The following is a 7,633-nucleotide window of genomic DNA, read 5'->3' on the forward strand; positions in this document are numbered from 1 at the left end:
CTGAAGAATATCCATCGAGGGAAATGAATATCCTTGATACTTCCTTCATTTCCATTTCTGAAGAATACCCATTAAGGAAAATGACTCATATCGTTCATTTTCGTTTCTGTAGAATATCCATCGAGGGAAATGAATATCCTTTTCTTCCTTCATTTCCATTTCTGAAGAATACCCATTGAGGAAAATGACTCATACCGTTCATTTTCGTTTCTGAAGAATATCCATCGAGGGAAATGAATATCCTTGATTCTTCCATTCCTGAAGAATACCCATTGAGGAAAATGACTCATTCCGTTCATTTTCATTGCTGAAAAATGTCCGTTGAGATAAATAACAGGATTATGCCTTGCATATCTTTGATTGGTTATTCTATGCAAATAGATAAAAACCCAAGATTCCATGCAAGACAATTATTTAACACAACGTCACAGACAGACTCCTACGAATAAATTTCGGGACGAAATTTCCTAAAGTAGGGGAGACTGTGACACCTGTGCCTCTGCGACCATCAATCAAATACCAAATTAATGAAATATTGTGTTTCATACTTAGGATTTCTAAAAATATGTGTATCGTTTGCACATATCAATTCTTGTTCGATTTCAAGCTTTAAATCGCTTTCTGGAAGGTTATACACGCACTGATGCGTAAATATAACCAATTTATTGCAACAAAAACTCCGGAATAGCGAAATAGGCTTAACATACCTTAAATAACCTTTACATAGCTTAGAAATAACTTTTGGAGGGTTTGGTGTGGTGAAATCAAGTTTATTCGCTTACAGGGACTAATTTCGACAAACTGCGAAAGTATGCCGATTTGTACTGTAACGGACATTCCGGAACTTGATCATAAGTTAAACATACCCCAAATATCTTTCACATAGCTTAGAAATAGGCTTTGAGGGGTTTGGTATGCTAAAATGAATTTATTTGATCAATAGAGACTAAAAGCGTCAAAAGTGCATAAGTCTGCATTTTCGTGCATATCTTACGTCCTGAATATATCCGGATATCTGAAAATTTATGTAATCATTAAAATATTTTATTTTAGTGATTGGCATGATAAAATTCCATTCGTCGCGTAATTTGGATCGTTTTTGCGTTTATTACGATTTTCGTCGTAATTAACCGAAGAACGCAACCGTACTACCAAAAGAACCGACATCCGAGATGTTTTTGAGCATATTTTATGTTCCCTATACTTTAACTTTATTTTAGAGCCTTGAAATGGGGTTAGCGGTGTGACACCTATGTCACTTCAACCATCAAACAAATACCAAACCAATGAAATATTATATTTCATACTTGGGATTTGTATAAATATGCGTATCTTTTGCACATATCAATTCTTGTTCGATTTCGGGCTTTAAATCGATTTTTGGAAGGTTATACGCGCACTGATGCGTAAATATAACCAGTTTAATGCAACAAACACTCCGGAACAGTAATATAAGCTTAACATACCTTAAATAACCTTTACATAACTTAGAAATAAGTTTTGGATGGTTTGGTTTGCCAAAATCAAGTTTATTCGCTTACAGGGACTAAAATTGACAAAACTGCGAAAGTATGCCAATCTGAACTATAACGAACATTCCGGAACATGACCATAAGTTAAAAACACCCTAAATATCCTTTACATAGCTTAGAAATAGGCTTTGAAGGGTTCGGTGTGCTAAAATAAACTTTATGCTCATTCAGGGACTAATAGCGTCAAAAAGTGCATAAGTTTGCATTTTCGTGCATAACTTACATTCTGAATACATCCAGACATCCAAAAATTTATGTAAGCATTAAAATGTTTTATTTTAGTGTTTGGCATAAGAAAAATCCATACGTCGCGCAATTTGGATCGTTTTTCGCGCTTATGCGCATTCCGCTGTAATTAAGCAAACATCGCGGTCATACGACCAAATGAACCGACATCCGGCATATTTTTTAGCATGTTTCATGTCCACAATGTTTAGGCATCATTTTAAGGCCTAAAAGTTGGCTTAACGGGCCTTAAACATGTCAGAAATGGCTTTACACAACAACAGGGACCAAAACTGTAATTTTGTGAACTTGTTGCTGGTCTGTAATACCCAGGCGGGCCGCGTAAGGGTTGTACATATGTTACGCGGGCCGCGTGGCCCTCCCAGATGTGCAGAATCTATTTTTCTAGCTGTTAACAGCTGTTAGACTCACTTAACCCACTTGCAAATGGTTTCTAGCAAACAATGGGCTTAATCTAGGGGCTCCAATGGTTTTATAAAACTATGGGCACGATGTGTACGGCTGTGATTGAATCTCGGATAACGAGGAACGATCTTAACGGCTCTACTACATCTATAAATACCCCCCCCCCATGTCTTGCTCAAAACCCACTTGATTTCTGAGATTTTCTCTAAGTTGAAGTGTAAAACACTTCATACCTGAGAAATACTTGGAAAATCAATCTTGCGGGGACCTTGTGTAAGTATTCTTTCATGCTTTTCATTTGTTTTAGCGTTAAAGTCAAGCTGCGTTTGACTTTCTGCATTAACCAGATTATGGTCAATTCGAAGTTCGTTTGAACTTCATAACGTGAGCGTAATCACGATGGTTATAGTCCCTAGTAACTATACCTACTGATTACCACGTTATCTAGGCTCAGTGACGAGTCGTAGTTTCGGCCAAAATACGTATTCTTGCGTATTTTGTAACCAAACTACTTGTGGGTATCAAGACCCTTTGTCTTGATATCAAACCTGTTTTCAAACCTCGTTAAACATGTTTTAACATGTTTAGCTCGTCACTTTTAGAATTGTGCTTGTCTAGGGTCGTAAAGGTAAGCGATCTAAACAATCGCTTATACTTTCGAACCCGACCCGTTTGGTCGATCATTAGGATCCGACCCAACACATTAGGTGACCATAGTTGTATAGGGAATAACCTTCCGAGGTTATACCTTATGGTCACATCGTTTAAGTAGTTGTATGATAGGTAGCTTATATGCCTTAGGAAAATTACCAAAATACCCTTTTTACGCATATATTCATTTTAAGCATATGTAACCTAAATTTTGACATCTAAACTGATTAGGTAACTATATTAGACATGATTAAGGCATATTTTACTTGTCATAAGACTAGTTAAGCGGTCCGAACGCGTTTTACACAAATGGCACGTTAAAGTAGCATAAGCTACCTAAACGGGTCGTAATGGGTCGTAAGCACTTAGGTTAGGTTTCATTTTAGTATGCAGGCTTTGTTAAACCATATCATATGAGTTCCAATACTCATTTGGTTTACGAAACCTCATACTATCCAATCTCCTGATTTAGGTCCGGTTATTTATGTAGTTATCTATATAGGGTGCCGTTTGATTCCGTGATTCCTCTAGCTTTGCTTGGTTGTTGTTCAAGACTTCTAAGCACCCTCAAGTGAATACATAGACCCCTCTTTTACTGTTTTTTAAATATTTTGGGGTGAAACATATGTGCCTACTTGTTACTTTGATGCTTTCCATGTTTTTACATCATATACTTGCTATGTTCATTAGTACACTATTAGTACATGATTTCGTTATGTTTTATGCTATGTATGCCCTTTTAGTGCATACTTAGTACATTGTTTTACATTACATTTTATGCTATGTATGTCCATTTAGTGCATATTTAGTGCATTATTTTACATTGCATCTCTGTTGCATATGTTCGCGTAACATATGGACACATTGTTTTACATCTCTACCTTGTATGTTTACTTAAGCATATTAGGTACATTATTTTCATATAACATGTTTACATTTGGTATAACATTTGGTTTGTACAAACGGGACTTATATACATTCATTAACATTAGCTACGCCGCTCGGTAATAAGTAATGGTACCATAGGACTTGACAAATCCCGTTCCTGACACCCTAGGTTTGTTTAGATGAAAGGAATGACTGAATCCGATAACATTTCCCTTGATAACCTTTACTCTAGGGTTATCCGTCTGTCTCAAGGCTTGAATGTATGCGTTTAACTTACCGTATAAGTGTTTGTATCAGTAAAGCATGCATTATCTTATAAAACATAACTTTTGATTATATTTTATCAAATGCATTGTTTTGTACATATCTTTCTTATAGGGTTGAATAAATGCTTTTAATCAATAAATGCTTTTATTCGCTCTACATAACATTTGTTTACACATTACATGATTTACATTTGATGGTTTTCACACAAACATTTGACATTTGACTATACATAAACATTCTTACATTGATGGTTTGTTTGGAAAGTGATTGAAGTAACGAGACGTGTGTAATATGATACAAGCATGGTGGATACGCCGTTGGTACCTCCTATATATAAGTGCTTGTATAATATTACATATTGTAGCGTTACCTAAATCATTTCAACTTGGACTTATACTTTTACACAAATGACATGTTTTTCACAAGACATTGTTTTACAAAACAGCTTATCTTATACAAACTCATTTTACTTGGTTATTCATTTAACCTTACATTATCCTTTTACATATCATCTATTTTGACATCGCTTTTCAAAAGACTTATAAAACAAAAACATTTTACAAGGATCATGACTAACTTTCTTAAACATTTTTTTTCTTTAATCTTATAAGTCATGAATCCTAAATCAATAAAACCTATGTATCTCACAGGCAATTTTATGCTGACGTACCTATTTTCACATGTGTTTCAGGATATGATGCATAGGATTTATCAAGATACACTTAGGCGGACTTGGGCCTTAGTGACAATATGTAGGTCCCCCGGAGGTTGAGGTTAAACCTTATCCTTGTTATGTTTAACACACTAGCAAGTGCGGAATCCAAGCTAGAATGTAAACCGGTAGTTTATATGAGAACACAAGCTACAAAGAGAAAGGTAGACACACGAGATATCAAAGTTTTCTCTTGTATTTCAGTGGACACGGTTACAGCCCTTGACCAAACTAAAAATACGCTCTCTACAAGACTAAGTTCACTCTCATACTAAAGTGAACACATTACATGACTATATATACCCATCACAGTTCGTCTGGTCGAAGGATCAGATAGACTGATCGAAAGATCATCTATCGATCTGAAACCTACCGAAGGATCCACATATACCTCGAAGGATGATATCCTTCGAGGTCCATCTACATCCATCGAAGGTTTATCCTTCGAGCTCATCGAAGGATATAAACAATCCTTCGATGACTCATCCTTCGACACAAACATGTTACAAACCATGTTCTAACTGTTTGGCCAAGTCAAACCAGGAGGATGGTTGACTTGGTCAAACTTACATCAAATACACATATTAACAAACCTAAGACGTAACCCAGACTAACAAAAGACATCGTTTTGTATCATGACAAAATACAGACAAAGTACAGACACAAGTGCACCAACAAACTCCCCCTTGGCTGTAGCTTTGTCTCGATCTTCGTGTTTTCAAGTCTCTGACGTCCTTTCAAGTCTTCAATGTTGGAGGATCTTCAAAGTCTTCACGTCTTGAAAGCAGAAAGTGTATCAACAAACTCCCCGTTTCATGTAGGAAGTGTGTTGACAAACTCCCCCTTAACATAAGCTCCCCCTTGAATTATGCTCGTGAAAGACTTGATTCTTATAGCTTGAGATCCTTGTGGTGTTGATGATGGTCAGCGGCAACTCGATCATTTTCATCTTTTGAGGGCCTTCACGTCGTGTCTTCATTCCGAAGCTTGTCATCGACCATGTTCTCCTTGCCTTTAGAATCTGCACATGCAAGAAATCTAAACGCATAATGAGAACAACTGCTTGGAATATAGTTTATATAAACAAATGACACACGAATGACCATGTCACCATCAAACACCGTCTGACAGTTTGAAAGTTTAGTAAATTTGTCAGTTTTAGTTTCTAACTTTCAAAACTTGCAAATTTCGACCGTTTATGAAGATTTAGTCAATTCAGTTTTCGTTCAGGTTTCAGGCAACGAAGACTCGAGTTCCAACATCGTACGATCGAAAATAAAATAGAAATAAAATCTTTTTGGCTTTTATAAAGTTTATATTAAAACACACCTAAAATCTTTTTGGTATTTTTGAATTTTTCAAATGTAAAGACTGAAAGTAGTAAATAAATATATACAGACATTCTTTTTGCGAGTTTCAAGGGTAAGAGAATCATATCAGTGCACGGTCAAGCCAAAACACTCTCTTTGTTCAGTTAGTTAACATTAAGATAAGCATCCTATAACAATTATCGGTATTGTTGTCCACATAAACTCAACTTATCAGATGTAATCATGGCGAGGGGATACGTTGAGGTATGATTTATACTTACCGACCGGTGTTCATCCACATCACGACACATTCCCGTATCAAGGTATGCACGAGGATTCATCTTACCGGTGAGTATACCGATTATCATCTGTTTGACCGTATATGATGTGAGATTCTCACTTATTTTGATTTGAAAACAAGCCCTATGTGATAGAATCACTTATTGATGAGGAACTTGATTTTCATATGCATGAGGGCACAGGAGCAAGTCCGTGAACAGGTCAGTACTTCCGTATAGCAGAGAGACGAACTTGACTCCCGGATAAATGTGATATTTTATCACTTATTTGTATGGACATGTGATTGTTTATCACTTATTGAGGTCGAATGCAGTATGTACACGTCTGTATAGTATCATGGAAGATCTAGACTTGCGTCACCGTTATTTTTCCGGTAAAAGATACAACCATGATACCCAGATGATAAGCAGCATAAAGACCGAATATCTCAGAACCTCGGCAATCTCTCAAACGAAATTTCGGTACTAAGACCATATGCCAATGAATGGTTCCCACCTGGTCTTCAGTCGATTTAAGATTTATATCACCCTGCACACTTTAAAATGATTGTGAGCCTACCGATACATCTTATATAGAGCTGCTTATCGTTTTTCATTTAAGGTTTAAAGAGGTTTGGATAGACCACTGATGTACTATCATTTTCTCTTTTGCTCGCCAGGAAACTCATTTTTGTTTTTCTATTGTTTTTGTGTTTTTGAAATTTTTCGATTTTTTGGATTTTCAGATTTTTGGATTTACTCCCCCTAAAATCAATAAACTAAGACAAATTTAAAACACAAAGGTATTTACAAAAATGATTTTCCGATGTTGGTTTACTCTTGCTTGACCTTAATGCCGTTTACCAATAATAAAAGGTCAAATCTTGATTTGTCAAACGCTTTGGTAAATAGGTCGGCACGTTGGTCATCGTTGTGGACCTTAACAACATCGATTAGCCTTTTATCAAAGCAATCACGTATGAAGTGATATTTGATATCGATGTGTTTGGTCTTTGAGTGCTGCAAAGGATTTCTAGTGATCTGTAATGCAGCAGAATTATCAACGTAAATAGGAGTAGTTAGGAATTCAAAACCGTAGTCGCGTAATTGTTGTTGGATCCAAAGGACTTGGGAGCAACAACTTGAGGCAGCAATGTATTCAGCTTCGCATGTTGAAGTAGCGACACACGTTTGCTTCTTGCACTGCCATGTGACTAGGCGATTTCCTAAAAACTGACATCCAGCCGTTGTGGATTTGCCGTCGATTTTGCATCCGCCAAAATCAGAATCACTGAAAGCGATCAAGTCAAAGTTATTATCCCTAGGGTACCATAGACCGGTGTC

The sequence above is a fragment of the Helianthus annuus genome, chromosome 8 (genome assembly GCF_002127325.2).
Source record: "Helianthus annuus cultivar XRQ/B chromosome 8, HanXRQr2.0-SUNRISE, whole genome shotgun sequence".
Lineage (NCBI taxonomy): Eukaryota > Viridiplantae > Streptophyta > Magnoliopsida > Asterales > Asteraceae > Helianthus > Helianthus annuus.